At 40.4% G+C, this 19664-nt stretch overlaps 1 long non-coding RNA gene across 1 annotated transcript in view; it reads left to right on the forward strand.

Moving 5' to 3' along the window:
- Positions 1–19664, forward strand: part of LOC144284276 (uncharacterized) — a 309163-nt gene that overhangs the window by 237196 nt on the left and 52303 nt on the right. Inside the window, exon 4 of the long non-coding RNA XR_013352633.1 lies at positions 13143–13185. This is a non-coding gene — a long non-coding RNA (uncharacterized LOC144284276). The remainder of the gene's footprint in view (positions 1–13142; positions 13186–19664) is intronic.

Consider the following 19664-nt stretch of genomic DNA (forward strand, 5'->3'; position numbering starts at 1 on the left):
ACTCCTTGCCTGGACGTGGATCAGTCCCCTATGTCAATGGAAACAAAAACCAAATCCCAATAATGATGGTTACAGAAAGAAGAAAAGGGACAATGAGTCACTGACCACTTCATGGAGCTGCCTCACGAGCCCTGTCTCCACCCAGGGCTCCCCTCGTGTGAGAAAAATCAACTTTGTTCGAAGCAGCCGCTTTCTTTGCCACTTGACAGACCCCTCTGGTATTCCTTTTTATTTTCCTTTTTTTATGGAAGCAGTAAAATGAGCACTCTTTAAAGGGACAAATAAGCTACTGCCTCAATTTTCCAAGCTGTTTTTTTTTCTAGGCAGACCTTTGTGAGATAAACATTCAGGGGTGATAGCCTCCAGGTCATCCACGAAGCTGGGATAATACATCTCCAAAACAATTTGTAGAAATATTTGGTTCCCTTTCCGAGCTTGGGCCATTTACAACTGCACAGCCACAAAGGGAGAATTACAACAAATTTGATTTATTCAGGCTAATAGACTCATTTCCATGGAATAATAGGAAAGTAAAAAGGAAAATAAGACATAATTCATCAATTAAACTTGACCTGTTGTTCCATCACCTAGACAGGCTGTTTGTGTCAGAGACCTTGTCTAATCCTTGCACAAAGCCTCTGGCCCCTCATCTATGTAATCCCAGTGTAAAAGGATGGACTTTTCCCTCACTCCTATATTTATGCTTTCAATAAACACTTAGCGAGTGCCTGTCCTGACTGCCAGCGCTGTCCTGGCTGTAAGAAATCAAAGACAAACAAAACTCCCACCCCTGGCTTCGAGAAAGGTACAGCAGGCCAGGCAGAGGGGCGGTTAGCAAACAGCCCATGATCGAGGCCCCTGCACCCAGTGAGGCAGGGAGCAGGGGTGGGGAGCTCTGACTGGAGATTAACCAAGTATCTGCAGAGGGTGTAGCTCCTGTGTGAGTCTTGAGTCTCCAGCGGTCTTCACCAGGGGAACAGGCATAGAAAGCAGGGTCACCTCAGGTGTGCAGTACGAAGGGGCACATGAGGCCACAAGCCATTACCAAAGGGGAATCTCAGAAGTGGAGGCTGCCTGGACAGGCATGAGGAGCTGGGGATTCACCGGAAGCGGTGACATGATCAAATCTAAATCTGGGCTTTAGAAGGAGGGGCACCTGGGTGGTTCAGCTGGTGAAGCATCTGCCTTCAGTTCAGGTCATGGTCCCCGCGGTCCTGGGATCGAGCCCCACGTTGGGCTCCCTGCTCGGTGAGGAGTCTGCTTCTCCCTCGCCCTCTCCCTCTGCCCCTCCCTCCCCTGCTTGTGCTCTTTCTGTCTCTCTGTCTCAAATAAATAAAATCTTAAAAAGAAAAAAAAGAGCATTCTAGAAATGTTGACATGCATAGGGTCATGAGGTCTCTCACTGGACAAAGAGAGATGCATTGTACCATCCAAGGTCGAGAGAATGAGACCTTAAACTTCCTAAAGGTGGACGTTTGTGCCTGAAGAGGAGAGAGCAAATTTTTTTAAATATGAAGAAAATAAATTTAAATGAAGAAAATGTAGCTACAGATAGGAAGCAGGAAATAAGAAAAAGGCCATTCTGAGACGCCTGGGTGGCTCGACAGTGAGTGTCTGCCTTTGGCTCAGGGCATGATCCCGGGGTCTTGGGATCGAGTCCCCCATCGGGCTCCCTGCATGGAGCCTGCTTCTCCCTCTGCTTGTGTCTCTGCCTCTCTCTCCATGTCTCTCTTAAAAAAGAAAGAAGAAAAGAAAGAAAAAGAAAGAGAAAGAAAGAAAGAAAGAAGAAAGAAAGAAAGAGAAAGAAAGAAAGAAAGAAAGAAAGAAAGAAAGAAAGAAAGAAGAAAGAAAGAAAGAAAGAAAGAAAGAAAGAAAGAAAGAAAGAAAGAAAGAAAGAAGAAAGAAAGAGCCCATTCTAAGGAAAATCCCCAAATTTCCCTCTCGAATAACCAGGCTAATTGCAATTCTATTCTCCGAAATAGAAATTAGAAAGGAGTGGGTTTGAGGGAGAAAGGTTTTCGGTCTGAGCCGAGATTCCATCTGTAAACTGGGCATCAGAACCCCTTCCTTGCAGGACCACCGTGGCCAGCACTGTGTGGGATGCCTCGCAGTGACTCAGCCCCTTGCCCCGTGACCACGACTAACTTGACGGCAAAGTCCCTCTGTGACATCCTGGCAACGTTCCCCAGGGGCTGTTGTGGACAGACATCAGTGCGTACGTGCTTGTGTGTGTACAGTAGGTGCCAAATAAGTGTTGGCTAAATTTAAGCGAATCTAACAATAGGAGCACTGCAGCCAGGGGTGGGAGAGGGTGGACGGGTTCCGGGGGGAGGGGGTCGAGGGGAAGGACACATCTCTGTGTAAATGGCCTTGTGTTGCACAAATTTATGGCATCTGCTCATCTCAATCGCCTTTGAACCCAGCGAAGTAGGTGCTTCTGTCTTGAATTTAACTAATAAGGAGATTGAAATTGAGGGACAGTAAGCAGCATTGCCAAGGCCATAGGGTCAGAAAATCCTTCCTAGGAATGGAGCCCAGATGGCCGGCAGCGCCCAGCCCCTGCCATCACACTGGCACCTGTTCACCACCCCCCATCCTGTCTGTCCCGTGGGCCACCAGCCGCTCCGAGGCAGGAAGCCATCCGGAACAGTGACGTGTGACGTGCGGAGGGCACCTGGTCAGGGCGAGGCAGTGCAACAGGCCTGGGGCAGAGCTCCCTGAAGGGTAGGGCCCCCCGCATCCCCTCACTCTTGCCAGCGCAAGCGTCGTTTTCAGAGGCCTGGGAAGTTTGTCTTGTTTTTTTCTGGGAAATGGATCAAGACGTTCAAACACTGGTGTTTTCTTCATCCAGTGATAAAGGCCCCGCAGGTACTGTGGGTGTCTCTCCTGCTGAGGGGCTTCGATCAGCGCCTTCTGCTCTCGGGCAGCAGCTGAGTGATGCACGCGGCCCCCTGCCACACAGGCCGCATTTATCAAGGGAGCTCTGGTTTTTCTCAGGCCGTGAATAAATCCCTAATTTTTACACACACACACACACACACACACTGGAAAATGGCAGCAACCTAGTTAACCTTCCTTTAGAAGATTCAGAAACCACCCCCTGAAGACAGGGACATAGTATTCCACCCTCTGACCTCACTGTGAGGGTCTCTGCAAAAGGGTGATTTGCAGGGACTGCAGGGCACGTGATTCACGTGCGAATTTGTACCAAAGGAGCCCCTTCCCATTGAGGCTGATCCAGTTAGTCTTGGGCAAAGAGGACCAAGACCATGAATTTACCTTTTTCGTCTACTCCCACACTTTGAGGCGGGTCTTCCACAGACCATGTTTTGAAAAACACTGATCTACAACCCTCTCATATCTCCCTTAAGTTTAATAGAAAGCGGGCTTCCTGGGAACTTTAATTTTTAATTTTTCTCTCTCTCTGTGGAGGCCCTAAACAATGTAGTCAGCCTCCTTAGCCTCTGTGTCTTGGTCTATAAAAGCTGAGTGTTGCCCACACAAAATCTGGCTCTTCCTCACTTCTCTGTGTTTATGAGCGAAAGCATGTGGCGCTTGTGCATTGCATTTAGTGTATCATGCATTTCTCACATGCGGTATTATTTTTCATCACAGTCGGAAATAAAGCTGTCAGATTGGTCCTCTTTCCCCGGAGCACGCGTAGGAAAGGGGGTCTTACAGTCTTAGGAGGAGCTGGTGAGGGCAAGACCTCACCGAAACCTGGATCTTTGGACTTCAGATCCAATTCTCAGTTTCCTGCAAGCTCTGTCACCAGAAGCTTTTCTCAAAATTCTTACCCCATATGTTTTTAACTAAGAAGCAAAGGCATGCAGAGTTCTCCCAATGCCCCAGGAAGCTTTCTTCAAACTCAAGGGAACACTCTGGAATGTTTTCTCTCTTCTTCATAGCCAACCACCTAACTTTTACTGAATGCTCTGGAGATACTGTCAGGTTTATTGTTTGGGCATCTGGGGACCGACACTTAGACCTAAGTATGACTGTAGCTCTAATTCCAATCAATCTCTGACCATGACACAGCTTGAATGTGGACTCCCATGACAGGATAAATGTAAAGGCTTTCCTGGCTAGAAACACACTATTTTTAATTTGATTTAGAATCCCAGAGATTACATTTGACCAAGACATTACCATGATCCTCTTTCCCTGCCTTGTAAATCACAAAAATGTGAAGAGTATCTCTCTATGATTTATACTGCACTCACTTAATTTTTGAGGTGGTTTTTACAGACACAGAAGTGTTTATTAGCAATCCTGTTCTTTTACTTTGTGTCTTGAGAAAACACACTTCCCAGTCCTTTTAATTTCTCCAAATCTGAACACTAAAGCAAGAGCATATGCTAGGAGATACGGATAACAGAGGGAACTGCTGCTTTATTAAAAGACTCTTCTTGTCCCAAGTGTTCTTGCACAACTGAAATAGAAAATAAAAGAGGCCTTTAATAGAGAAAGAATAGTCAACCATTAAAAAAAAAAAAGCAAATTAAATAAACTAGAGGTAGGTTCTCTGATAAAAAGCAAGAATCTCTCCTTGGGGTATTACCTTTTCTGTTTTATAACAAAGTAGACCAAGAAAAATTTAATTTAAAAGTTACTACCTGAGTCCAACCAAGGATAGCAAAAAAATTATACCCAAGCAAAAACTTGTATCATTAGATTTTTCAAATCAAAACTTTGGCCAAAGTGGAATTGTGGGAAGGCTTCTGTAAGCTGTCCAGACTAAATCACAAGCCCCTTTAAAACCTCACAAGGCAAAAAAATAAATTAAAAAAAATTAAAAAATAAAATAAATAAATAAAACTTCACAAAGCAAATCAGGAGAAATAAGAGATGGAGGGCATCTTCTAAAATTTAGCCCATAGATCATAGTGCAAAATTTGGAATAAAATAGTTGCCTCACTTAGGGATGATTAAAGTTCACGGAAACACACAAGCACTCATATAAGACACATCGTCCACAGGCCTGATGAGTAGATAAATCTATTTAAAAATATATGCTACACATACATCTGACATACACTGTACACAGTTCTCTTTGTCTTCAATATATTTCTACGAACACAACCAAAAGAAAGCAAAAGCTCTCCGTTCAACTACAATCCATATTTTTATAGTACTTGATCCAAGAATACCTTTTATATGCTCCAACCTCAAACTACGTAATCTCTAACATCATACAAACCTGGCTTATTTCTGTTGAATTAATGTTAAGTTTGTCTTAAAAAATAAATCCTTTTCTTCCTCTCTCAGGAAACCCCATATTAATTGTCAACCTTCACGACACATATTTCTTTCTCCAGTAAAACCTCTTCTAGAAAATTCCATTCTCTATTTTTTCTTCAATGACAGGAATAAATGCCTGTGGTAGTTTGGCTGATTATTTTCTTTTTTCCAACCCTGTCCATTTTCTATCATTCTTTACCTTCCTCTGTGCCCTTGGAGCTAAGCACCCTAAGACTGCATGAACCAAGACTCCATTACTGGCTAGTTCTGGTTGGCGTGCCCAATCAGAGGCACCCCTGCAGGAGTCCAGAAGGTAGGAACGTGCTCCTTCTGTGCTTTGTTCCCTATCTGCTCTGGCCCCTATTGAATGGTTTCAATTGTTACTGGCCTCTGAGAAAATAAATTCTTCTACTTCTCCCTTTTCCCTGGAGTCATAAAAGCTTCCATTGCTTCAAAGATAGCCCTTCCTCTATATGATAAGAAGACAATGTGGGAATCCTGCCAGATGCTGAGTGTATCTAACCCCCCTCCATTCTGAAACTGAAAAGAACAACACAGTGTTTCCGTGGGCTCACAGGACACACCGTGAGACCACTTCTGCCCTAAACTGCACTTGCCACCTGACTTCCAGAGTCACCAGTCTCTTCTCAGTGCTTAGGTAGGACTTGTGGACCTTGGTGATGTGTTGATCATCAGGGATTAACATAAATTCAAAGCCAGTGTCAAGAAACTCTTAGCGAATCTGGGTATTTACTGCTTCCTAGTTCACAGGTTCCCTGGTAAATGCCTACTGTCCCTCTAGTGAAGGCATAGAAGAAAATTTAAAGCGTATATTTGAGGTGTGTTGTGGGATCTCTCCTCAAAGGAAGACAGTTTCTCCCTTGATCAACAGACTCGGGGTCCATGAACTAGCACAATTCTAGGAAGTGGGTGAAAGATTATGAATTACCACTGTGCTGATCCTGGTAGATTTCTGTCCACCATGTTGGATTCTTGGTGGATGATTTTGATCGAGCAATATCTAGGAGGCTCCCTGCTGGTTATTATCTGCTCTGGCAAGTCATAAGGCTAAGCACCAGCATCAGCATTCCAGTACTAAATGGAAAACCTCTGTATGAGACACTCCTAAGCAGGTCCAGAAAATATGTGAAAATTGCATGTGCAGGTGTCCCATTCCTCCTACTACTGCTTTGTGGTCTTTTCCTCCGCTCACATCTGAAATTTGGTGGAATTTTCCTCAGTTGACTAGTTATCTGAAGAAAAAATAATTCAGGCATAGCTGGGTAAGGTTTGTTTGTTTGTTTTTGGCGGATCTGTGTAAGTTACTGGGTGGAAGTGGATATAACATATCATATAGTTCATTCAAAAGTATCCTTTCCAGATGGCAGTGAAATGATATTTTCCCAATAGGAATAAGTTGGGGCACATATCTGGTTGTCCACATTGTTTTGTAGGAAAGATAATTTGAGATATGAATGACACAAAATAATGGACATTAGATAATGTATGGCCAGTTGAAAAGGATCAGATTGGTGACAAGGTGATCGATCTTTCAAAGGAATATTGAGTGTGTCTCTTGGAATGGGCACACGTAGTGTATAAGATATCTGTGTGTAATATCAATGCCTAATAAGGGACATCCATTTCAGAGAATGTTCTCAACAGCCAGATGACCAAGAAAACTCATTTTGTAGATACCTGGTAACCTCTCTCTCTCTCTCTCTCTCTCACGCACGCCAGAGCAGTGATGCTCAGTGAAGGCTCTAAATAGACTCAACAACATAAAATTCCCTTCTTCTTTTTCTTTTTTTAAAGATTTTATTTATTTATTCATGAAAGGCAGAGGCATAGGCAGAGGGAGAAGCAGGCTCCATGCAGGGAGCCCGACATGGGACTTGATCCCAGGTCTCCAGGATCACGCCCTGGGCCGAAGGCAGTGCTAAACCGCTGAGCCACCCGGGCTCCCCTAAAATTCCCTTCTTTATGGCTGATATAGATACAGCCATTGATGATGCTGAGTGCCCCACCTACCAATAGAAGATGTCAACACAGACCAATCAGCATGGCACCATTCCCTGAGGTGATCTGGAGAGATTGGTTACCATCTAGCCAAAAGGTAGCAAATTCATCACATTGGCTCCCTTCCATTTTGGAAGGGCAGCAATTTGTCCTCATGAGAATAGGTACATATTGTAGATAGAAATTTGTTTTCCTTGTCTGCTGTTTGTTTTCTTTCCCAGCTGCTACTAGCATCTTGACCCCTTTAAAGAATTCTCCATTGTAGTACTCCATGCAACATTGTTCTGACAAAAGTATTTAGAAAATATTTGCTTCCTGTCCCACAGCCTTAGGCTTGGAAGGGTTAGGGGTACAATCTCCAAAAAAGAAAACCTTCCACAAGAGATAAAACCATAGTTCCATTGATGTTGAAGCTAAGACTCCTTTCTGGGCATTTTAAACTCTTCTTACTACTGAACAAATGAGCAGAGATGGATCCTTATTAGTAACAGGAAGTTGGCTCCAACTGCACAAAATGGGTAGGGAGTTGTATGGCTGGAATCCAGGATATTCTTTGGAATAACTCTTAATATTTCTGTGATCATTAATAATACTCAGTGGAAAGCTGTGACAAAACAAAATAGAATCTACAAATTCAGGGACATGGGTTGAAAAAAATTCCTTTGAGCAGCAAAATCTGATCAAAACGTAGCCTTGAGGCGAGGATCCAATCAAGGCTAAAGCTGTTTATTCCCATTATTAACAGCCTTTGAATGGATTAAGGTAGCACACAGTAAATCCTTTCAATTGAATAAAATAGCTCAGGGAAAAGAGATTAAAGGGATGTATCTCCCACCTCAGCCTGATTGGCCCAAGGCTTGTAATTAAGTTGAGAAAGAGAAAGCATGGGGCAGGAAGCAAATATTGTAAATCTAAGAAATATGTCTAGAAAGAATTCTGGATGTGGCTGTTGGCACATGTAGCTGACTGAGGCAGACATTTGAAAAACTGCTAATATTTCAAGGGTGTATTGTGGGAGAAATCACGAGCATGGACAAAATAATATATGCTTGTTCAAGAATAAAATTGACCTTTGGTCCCTAACTTTCTGGAAGGCTGGGGAGCCCACTGGAGAAAGTTGCTCCGCCAACAGGGAGGACATAGCATCACAGTCTTACTTCCAATTCAGATGTTCCAGGAAGGATAATTTAAATACAAACAACCAGAAGAGTAGCTGAGAGCCAGTGGAGAAAAGTTAGATGGGGCGGGGGACCCTTCTAAGAACCAGAATTACAGTCTACAGGACATTCTGCATTCCTTCAGCCAAAGGGTCCCCATGACATTTGTCTAGCAATGTAACAGGATTTCTTTTCCTTTCATGCCCATGATTCTTGGTCAGGCCACTTCAAAGAATGAAGAAGTAGAGCAGATGAAGAGTGGTGGGCAGCAAAGAAAAATTTATTGATAGTACAGTAAAGTACAGGTAGGACAAAGCTAGCTCCCAGCTCCCAGCTCCCAGAGAGGGAGGGGAACCGAGAGGGTTGCCACCGGAATTCCTAAGCCTAGGGGTTTATAAGGGCTTGTTTCCAAGCTGTTTTAATCGGATTAACCCTCCATATTCCTGTCATCTAATCAGGTTTTTTGCCAACTATCTATCACATGGGAAGAGATGGAGGGCTCCTTCCAAAGTGCTGTAAAATCCTTTTAAGGGTGTTTCCTCTTAGGGTGGGGGACCCCTTGTCCCTGCCTGCCTTTCTTCTAAGTATCCTTTATCAGCATCAAATTCATCAAATTTCAGGATTTCTACAGAGTGGCTTCCCTGTGTTTCTTGTTTATCACCTTTCCTGGTGATGATAGTGATCTATCCTGTATTACCACTGCATATTAGGGTTGGTATTTGGGCTACTGGATGATGACTTGTCTGTATAGATCTCCAGACAAGGAGGAGATATGTTAGGATACTTAGCATCACTGGGAGATCATGGACATTGAAGTTGAGCTGTGATTTGATGAGACTTTGCTTGGGAAGTGAGTCAGTGTATGTTTTAGAGGGAGAGGACCTCAAATATTTAGCGACCAGAGGGCAGACTGTTAGAGTGATTACTGCTGTTCATTGAATATTTTATTTTCCTCCCTTTTGGACACATGGTTCACACTATACTTCCTGGCCAACTTAAAGTTGCTTTAATGAATGAAACATAAGCTGAATTCTATCATTTCAGGTTGGGAACTCTTACTTACTTCACAATTTGCTGTGCTCTCTCTTTTTCTCTGCTATAATTACCAGCAAAATTCTATACAGTGAATGTTCTATTGTCCTGAGTAAGGGCAGTACTAAGGGGAGGCTCGCTGGAATCCATCAAAATCCTAGAGGAAACAAAACAAAACAAAACAAAACAAAATCCTAGAGGAGAAGAACATAGGCAGCAACCTTTCTGACCTCAGCTGCAGCACCTTCTTGCAAGACACATCTTTGAAGGCAAGGGAAACAAAAGCAAAAATGAACTATTGGGACTTCATCAAGATAAGAAGCTTTTGCACAGCAAAGGGTACAGTCAACAAAACTAAAAGACAACCTACAGAATGGGAGAAGATATTTGCAAATGACATATGAGATAAAGGGCTAGTATCCGAGATCTATAAAGAACTTATCAAACTCAACACCCTAAAAACAATCTAGTCAAGAAATGAGCTGAAGACATAGACATTTCTTTTAAAAAGACATGCACATGGACAGCAGACATATGAAAAAATGCTCCACATCACTTGTCATCAGGGAAATACAAATCAAAACTACAATGAGATATCACTTTATACCGGTGAGAATGGCTAAAATTAACAAGACAGGAAACAACAAATGTTGGGGAGGATTCAGAGAAAGGGGAACCCTCCTGCACTGTTGATGGGAATGCAAGCTGGTGCAGTCTCTCTGGAAAACTGTGTGGAGGTTCCTCAAGAAGTTAAAAATAGAGCTACCCTATGACCCAGCAATTGCACTCCTGAGTATTTACCCCAAAGATACAGATGAAGTGATCTGAAGGGCCACCTGCACCCCCATGTTCATAGCAGCAATGTCCACTGTAGCCAAACTAGGGAAGAGCTAAGATGTCCACTGACAGAGGAATGGATCAAGAAGTTGTGGTATATGTACAATGGAATATTACTCAGCCATAAGAAAAGATGATACTTACTATTTACATCACCGTGTATGGAACTGGAGGGGATTATCCTGAGTGAAATAAGTCAGTCAGAGAAAGACAATTATCATATGGTTTCACTCATATGCGGAATATAAGAAATAGTGAAAGGGATCATAAGGGAAAGGAGAGGAACTGAGTGGGGAAAAATTGGAGAAGGTGACAAACCATGAGAGACTCCAAACTCTGAGAAACAAACAAAGGGTTGTGTAAGGGAAGGAGGGATGGGGCTTGGGCTAACTGGGTGACAGGTGTTAAGGAGGGCACATGATGTGACGAGCACTGGGTGTTATACTATATGTTGGCAAATTGAATTTAAATTTTTAAAATTTTTAAGAAGGAGATCAAGGGTGTAAAAGAAGTAAGATTGTGGGGTACCTGGGTGGCTCAGTTAAGTGTCTGACTCTTGGTTTTGGCTAAGGACTTGATCTCAGGGTTATGAGATCAAGCCCCACATCGAGCTCTGTGCTCAGCACAGTCTGCTTGAGGTTTTCTCCCTTTCCCTCTTCCTCTGTCCCTCCTCCCACTCAGGCATCCATACATGGACTCTCTCTCTCTCTAAAATAAAATCTTAAAATAAAAAATTTAAAAAGACTGAAAAACGGAGGAGTCTCAGCTCACCCAAATGGGCACATAGCATGAGAAAGAAAGAAATCTTTGTGTCTTTAAGCCTCTGAGTTTAAAGCTATTTTTGATGATGATGATGATGATGATAATGATGATGAACTAGAACATTCTCTCATTTTTTTTTCAAAATAAATTACTAGACTAGAAAAGAACAGAATCATTATTAGGGCAGAAATAACAGAAAGAGTCCGCTATTTCCATTCACCACACAGTTTCTCATTCTTTCTAGCTTCTTGCCTCTTTTTGTCCCATTGAGGATCCTACAAGATGCACTTTCTTTCTCAAACATCAATTCCTTTAATAATGTTACTACTGATTACACTTCACTGAGTAGCTTCTACTTAACATGTCTTCCCTGGCCACATTGACATTAGTCGCGTAGTATGTTTCTACATGTAAGCCATTTCTTAAAGATAATGAAACTCAAACCTTTGAAAGAAGACTAAAATCGGGTTTGAACAATCCTCTGGGGGAATATGGGCCTAAATGGTACATGCGTGCTTCATCAATCAGATCAGCTATTTAAGAGTTATCAACGTAAGACAGCTTGCAGGGTGGGTGCCTTACACATGAGTTTCTTCATGAAGAAACTTCTTTCGTGTCTGAAAAGAAAAGCCATCATTACGGTATCCTATTCTATTACCAAGAACAGAGAGTTCTAGGACCTTCTTTTATTCATAATCCTCACTATCCTCTAACTAACCCCTGGAAATAAATCTTTGAAAATAAATCTCTCCTCGTCCTTTTTTCCCCTTCTTTTCATAACTGATGAATTTTATGCAGCTGTAAGTAGGAGCAGAAAGTCTTCAAATATGTGAGAGAATCACAAAAAACACACCACACAGGAGTTGATTATCCTACTTCTTCAGGGCCTAGAAAATGGAAGGTACCACATCAGGGAGATGTTCTCTGTTGTTATTAATGGATGAGGAGGTGCTGGGACAAATTCTGGGTGGCCTTTGAGTCTGTGCTTTGCAGTCCCTTCTGCACCCAATGCACACACAGGTTTGGGGATGGCAAGAGTCACTTGCCATTACTGTAGAAAACCAGCCAGAGACCTGCAGAGACCCCCCTGCAGCTGGAGCTGGCTCTGGCCAGTCACTTCTGAAAAGGCTGGGCTAGTGATTCTAATTCTTTTGCGTATTCCAATGTCATGGGGAATTCTGCAAAGAAGCAGATTATTTTATCTCTTATTAGAATGGATAAATAAGAAATTTTCATTAACAAGCACTCTAGTCGATTGTTAGCAGGTAGCGAGGCTTATACTGATGTTTGGAGGTGGTGCTTTAGTCGACACTGGAGTTCAGTGCTTTCTGATTTGGGGGCAGGTTCTTGTAGACCGCCTTACCCGCATTTCCTCCGCTTCCTCCTTTCTCTATACAGATTTTCAAGATGTCAGTATATGAACATGCCCAAACGCCTGTAGTTTGCCATTTTGAAGTTCTATGGGCATGATGCTAATTGAATATACAGATCTCATTTCATAAATTGCATCTACATTGACTTATAGCCATGGCAACTTTCTCTTTATTCAAGGGCAAGGAAGCATATGCCCTGTGAAAAATCTCAGCTTCACCCCAGTCTCAGACAACATCTCTGGGTGTCCCTTCTTTTCTTCTGGTATGAGCCAGCGGAGTCCTGCCACTGCTATATTTTGTTCCCTTAAACTAGCATTTGTTTTATGCTTCTATGACATTAACGTTTGTATCGTTTGTCACCTGACATTAGCCTTTAATTTTAACTTGCCGTTATCAGGTAGTCCAATGTTTTAAGTTTATAATGTTTCTCACTTTTCTAGACACTTCTGTGAGAGAGAGGTTGTTATTATCAGATGGTTGAGATTTCTTCCAAGGCCTCTAGCAGGATAGGACTCTAGTCTAATTTATGTTGCCTAATATACAAACACCTCCCTGTATTAATGATCCATAATACTTTCCAACAATCAAAATATATTTAAAATTAGTCGTCATTTTTATAATATCACAACATTGACATTATTTTCATTCAACCTAAGTTTCTTGGGGGGGAGCCCTATAACCATCTATAAACTAAATTATTTCCTTTTCTGTTATCTCACAGGGGTACAACTGGAACAAATTCAAACTGAAGCAGATGCGAGAAGGTCAGTAGAAATATTTTTGTGTAACTTCCACTTTCCTGTACTAATGCCCTATTCTGTCTGGCAATGCCTATTTCTGATTGGCCTGGTACTCAAATGCTAACTCCACTTATTGTCTGATAACAGATTATAGTGTAGGCCTTTTTGGCTTCCTTGCATTTTAGTAATAAATTCAAAAGATCAGGTGACTTTGAGAACCAGGAGCCTAAAACCATCTTATTGGAATGCATTTCCTGCCCTTGCTCTGGCCCTCTCTCCTTAACAGAGGGCTTTGACAGAGGCTGTATACTCTCCATCCTCCCTGAAAGCATAAGGTTGCATTTTCTCTTCATGGATGCTTCCACTGCCAGCCTCCGAAGGTTCAAGAGTCACATGATTATAGTTCATAAACCACCGAATGCAATTAAATGGCAGCGTCTATCAGAAAAAAAAAGATAGACAAGAGACATTTATGCTACCCTTAAATGTATTAAGTTGTTAAAGCATATAAAAATAATATTTCAACTAATGCCATTTGCAGTGTCAGGACACAGATATATAGAGAGAGTTTATAATTTTATACTTAATTAATGTGCAGTAATAGGCAGGTTTCTCCATAATTGAAGGACAGCCTGTGCGAAGAAATGAGTCATTCAACATGCTTTGGGTCATAAGCTTGAATAGCCTTGCTCTGATTAGTATAAAACATACCTGCTAATGCCTTTTTTAAAATTTTTACACAGATATGGGTGGTTTAACAGAGTATATAAATGTCAGAGAAGTCCTTTGGTTATGAACAATGAATCACAAAATGGTTATGGATGTCATAGGTTATTTATTGTGATTCTAGGGCATTTTGAAACTGTGATCATTAACATAATATGGTTGTGAATCTTTTTGGTTTCTCTGTCTGATGAATTAAATGGGAAAAGGCCATCAAAGCACTTGTCACTTTCATGCTTGACTACATAAAGGAATCTTACATAAAATAAATCCAAAGTTTATGATGTAAGTTTTGGGGGGTGGTTAGTATTTTATGAAGACATGTAGCAGCCAGGATTACAAAGATGGGCAGGGATATACAACCAAAACTCAAGCCTCTGCTTTATTTTGAATGATCCAGGTTAAAAAGGTAATAAGGTTCATGCTAGTATTCAGACACTTTTGGTACGCCAAGCACTGTGCATCTACTATCTCATTTAATTCACTGAAAACCAGCCACAAGCAAGGTATTCATATCCCCACTTATCAGTTGGAAACATTAAGGCTCATCAAAGCTGATTTGCCTACTTTTAAGCTCAGCATTTCCTAAATTCAAAGCCCATACGGTTCCTTCCACACCACACTGCTACTCTACCGATGGAAGCGACATGGAAGAGCCAGTATTCCTAATTTAATTTGACTCTTTTGCAGGCTGTTTTCCAGATAGCTACCAGCTTTTTACTACATACTTGATTAAAGAGACCAAGCTTGGCTTATAATAGTGTTCCTGAGGCATTGTGCATCTATTCTCCGGGTTTGCAAGGGATATTGACCTCTACCAGTCTCCCTTGCTCGTAACAATAAAACAAATAAACAAGACCTGAGCTAAAATACCCAATAGGAGGAAACATATTATTATTATAACAATTGTTGAGAAGCATACATGAGCTAGTCATGAATGCACTGCAAGTTGAATTTTTATCAAAGATAAAATAGTCTAAAAATTCTGTGAACATCACAAAGCTCCTCTGAGACTGTCAACATAAAAAAAAATGGTTTACTGAGTGAGAAGCCATCTCTACAGTTATTAGTACATGTGTCGAAACATTTTACTAACTGACTCCGTAGCTTACGTTAAATACAATATTTTACTCCCACATGGAGCTATTAGAAGAATATTTATCTGGATGATATTTTTGCTTTGAGTTTTTCAAAAGTGGAAAATCTAACAGGTAAAGTTGGATTGAACTTAAAAGGCTTTAGACATCAACTATCTTATCAATCTACCTATTTTTAGAGAAGACAATTATTTTATGATATTTTTTACGTGCACTTTGTCTAGAAACCACAGATGTGTGTGTGTGTGTGTGTGTGTGTGTGTGTGTGTATTCTCAGAAACCAAGTGTTAGTCATATAAAACAAATACAAGAATGTTGAAAACCATTCTGCTGACTGCCCAGGCAATAAGCCTGTTTGGTGTATACTGAATACTGAGATCATATTTCTTCATAGTTGGTTGTTGTTGTTTTTCAAACACAGCCAGAAGTTTGTGTTTTCAGAAGAAATTCAGAATGGGAGCATACTTCACATCCCTACATTCTGTACTTCGGGTAAACTAAATGAATTGAAATTTAACAGAAGGTTTTATTATCCAGAAGAACCATTGGCATTTCCTTTCATAAAAGCCCCTTGTTCTAACTTTTATATTCTTGGGAAGAATGTTCTCATGTTGATTTATCTAGCAGTTGTTTAGGGAGCTACCAATTTGACATTCTGAATAAGCAGTGTTACATCTTGCCTTGATCTCACTGCTCATCTTCACATCGTCAACCTCCAACCGTTGTCACCTAAGTAACAGCAATACAGTTCATCTCTTGTCCTTCTCCAGTGGGCTTCTTAACAACCTCACAGTCTCAAAGTGACCCTTTTTCTCACTAATTTTGTTCTTTCCAAGCTCCTGTCTAACAATTTTTAGCCTGAAAATAGGAGGATAGTCATATTTTGTTTGGTATATATTAAAGCAAATACTTTCATTTCCTAACTTATCAAATGCACAGAAAATCCTGTATAAGTATTTCAAATCTTTCAAATCTGAAGAGATGGGGCTCGTACATTCTAAAGACACTGTTCTGAAAGCTTTACTTTGTTTGAAGGCAACAGTGGTATAATTTAAATCATTAGATCTCCGCGGAGATCATCTATTAAATTTTACGCACATTACAAGAATAAATATTATGAAAGTAGCTGTTATAACTAGGAATTTTAGAATTTATCAAAGACCAAAAATTCACAGCAGCATTAAGACAAATATTATGACTAGAACATAATTTCACAGTATCATATATATGCATATATATTATTTTATATTGCAATGCATATATTGCACATACATATGCATATAATTATATTAAGGAAGATTTGTGTATCATGTTTTTGATTACATATAACAATTCTTTCAAGATCTTCATAATAGAAGCAGAAGGATGTTGTTTTGTATTAAATTTGAGAGCAAAAATAAAAAATAAAAACATAATAAATTTGAGGGCAATTTATATAAACTGAGTCATGTTCTCCATTTCAGGTGAGGTGGTACCATTTTAATTCTAGAAAAAATAAGTGGACCTGGGTTCTCTGCCTGACACTGACTTCAAAAAACATGGAAGTTTGGGCTTTTTGTATAATTGGCATCGTTTAAGGACCACATACCTGTCTTTAACCTTGTTCTGCAAAATAGTTGATGTAAAAACGGTATGACTCCATTATGAACAAAGAATCGATAAAACATTATATGCACATTGGGATTCGTTAATCAACATGCTTTATATTATGCCCTCTGGCATGGTCCTCTTAACATAGCCTGTCATTCCCACCACCAACATATTCCCAACATAACCCACTGCCTTCAGTACAATTCTCTCTCTGTGTCATTTACTTGCATTTGGGTAGTGTATGTGACAATGGCCAAATGAATAGAATGGAACTTCAAGGTTTGATGAAAAAACATGTAAATCACTTGCACTAATTTAAAATGAAATTAAAACCAAGCTTAAGTGATGCTCGTGAGTGGAATCAATACTGCAAAATTCAGGACACCTGGTGGCTCAGCAGTTGAGCGTCTGCCTTTGGCTCAGTGCGTGACCCCGGAATCCCAGGATCGAGTCCCACATCGAAGGGAGCCTGCAGGGAGCCTGCTTCTCTCTCTGCCTATATCTCTGCCTCTCTCTCAGTGTCTCGTATGAATAAATAAATACAATATTTTTAAAAAATAGTGCAAAATTCTCTCCCTTACGTGTGTTCACAAAGGACACAATATTTGGTATAATGTGCTCAAAAGAATGATGCCATCTAAATTGTTTACGTTGATCTAGTTGGTATGCTTATTGTCAGTAAAATAAACTAAAATAATGCCAGATGGCAGATTGTTAATATATGATGTCAAACTTAAGTGTTTAACCTATTTTAAAGCCTATCGTAAATGCAGAAATCTTGGCGATTTTAAACAGGTTTACATGTTGGTTAGAGATGGCTGTGATGGCTTTTAAGCAAAACAAAGCTGTTACTTCTGTAGGCTAGATATGAGGATGGGAATGGAGAGGAGGAAAGTTAGATCAACAGGTTCTTGAACAATAGCACTTAATGCAATTTGATGAGTTGTCATAGGGTTCAGCTTTCTTTCTGAACTAGCTCTCAGTTCAGGTCTTCTTAAGGAAATCCTTCTTCTCACTAAACTAGGTTTACAATGCTCTGGACTTTGCTGCAACAGACAGAATGCTGATGGGAGAGAGAGAACGTAGCCATGTTTTTGCCAAAAGAGCATTTGCAATGGGAAGAAAGATGTCTGGAGGAATTCCCAAATGAAGTATTAAATCAGTCAACGCTTTGTAGACCATAATCAAGGGACCGCTCCATTATAATGACAATGCTTTAAATTGAATTAGCCCAGACTAAGACTTTCCTGTGCCTAGAGTGACCAAAACTAGGTAAAAAGAAAATCACTTTCTATTACCAAAGCAGAAGTATGGAAATTACATGGCTCTATCCAAGACTGCTTTCCCTCCCTCACCAGCCATGGCCAACCCATTTCACTTTCCTGAGTTCTAGTTTCTTTCAAAATGGTATTTAAAATAGCAATCCACCTCCTTGTATTATTTGAGTTAACCAGTAGTTAACTCTCAAAAATATTAAGACTTTTTAATACAACTACAAATGACCAAACTGTCCCACTTCCTGGCTTATTTCTGAAGAAAATGAAGGCAGGTTATGAAGGAGGTATCTATATTCCTGTGTTTATTGCAGCATTATTCACAATAGCCAAGATAGGGCAACAACCTAAGAAATTTTATTGTGTATGAATTTTAGTGTGTATATTATGGAGTCATAAAAACAAGGAAATCCTGCCATTTGCAGTAATATGAATGGACCATAATGGCCATAAGCTTAATTCTCATTAAGAAGCCAGACAGAGAAAGACAAATACTGTTATGTATCACTTACATGTGGAGTGTAAAAAAGTTGAACTTGTAGAAACAGAGCAGAATGATGGTACCAGGGGTTTGGAACTGGGGCAATTGGGGAGATGTTGTCTAAGGATACAAATTTGGAGTTAGAAGATGAATAAGTTCTGAGAGCAAGTGCACAGTCGTGATTACAGTCAATAATTCTGTATTATAAACTTCAAATGTGCTATGAGACTAGATCTTAAATTTTGTCACCACAAAAAAAAAGAAATGATAATTATGTGATATGATAGAGATATTGGCTAAAAATACAGTGGTAATCCTATCGCAATCTATAAATGTATCCACTCAATACATCATACACCTTAAACTTATAGAATCATTATATGTGAATTACACCTTAATTTTTAAAATAATTAATTATTTTTAAAGATTAAATATTTTTATTCTTAGTAGGGCTTAATCATTTCTAAATGTAAAAGCATTTTCAGTATTTGGCCATTAGAGATTTATTACAGTTAATACTTTGGTTAAACAGGAATAATTGTATTTTCTGACACCTAATTTCTAGAGTTTTGCTCACCCTTTCTCAGGAGATAGAACATTACCTTTCCTAAATTTGTCCACTTGATAAACATTAATTGAAGCAATGAATGCAATATATTATTTGCTACCTACACCTCTAACTGAAAGGCAGTGACAACAACAAACACAGTCATACAATCTACATAAATTTCAGCGAAGTCAGGGTGATTTGCTGTTTGGCCAAGGCAGGGAGGTGATAACTGTTGTTCCATGTTTACATTCACTGTCCCTCACAAGTGCCCCAACTCTTGATTTTGCCATCCTGGTGTGGGCTGGAAGGGAAAGAGGACACATAGCCAGAAAGAAGGAGAATATAAGCTCACCCTATGCTCACACTGCTTCTCACATGTTATAAATCTCTGAAACATGTCCTTTCTGGCCCAAGATTCCTGTGACACTCACAGTCCCCAAATGACAGTGGTTTACGTAGACCAGCCTCTTAGGCAGACGGGTTTATGGAGAGCATGTTCATGTGTTTCTACAGAGAAATATCCTTGTTTAGAGTTAAGCTCCCTTTGAGCCTCATTCCCTGTGCTGAGTGTCAAATGGAACACAGCTAGTGAAAAAAGCAGAAGAAAAGAATTCTGAGAATAAATCATTGTTTCTCTGCGAGTCAGTAGAAAGTGATCAACTAAAAGGAGGCTACTCACAAAGGGCCTGAGAACATCAAGAATTCAAACTTCTGGAAGAAAAACAGGGATCTGTGGCGAGGCAAACTGGAGGTTGGATTGAGAAAGAAGGAAATAATTCGAGGAATAC

Source organism: Canis aureus, chromosome 15 (assembly GCF_053574225.1).
Source record: "Canis aureus isolate CA01 chromosome 15, VMU_Caureus_v.1.0, whole genome shotgun sequence".
NCBI lineage: Eukaryota > Metazoa > Chordata > Mammalia > Carnivora > Canidae > Canis > Canis aureus.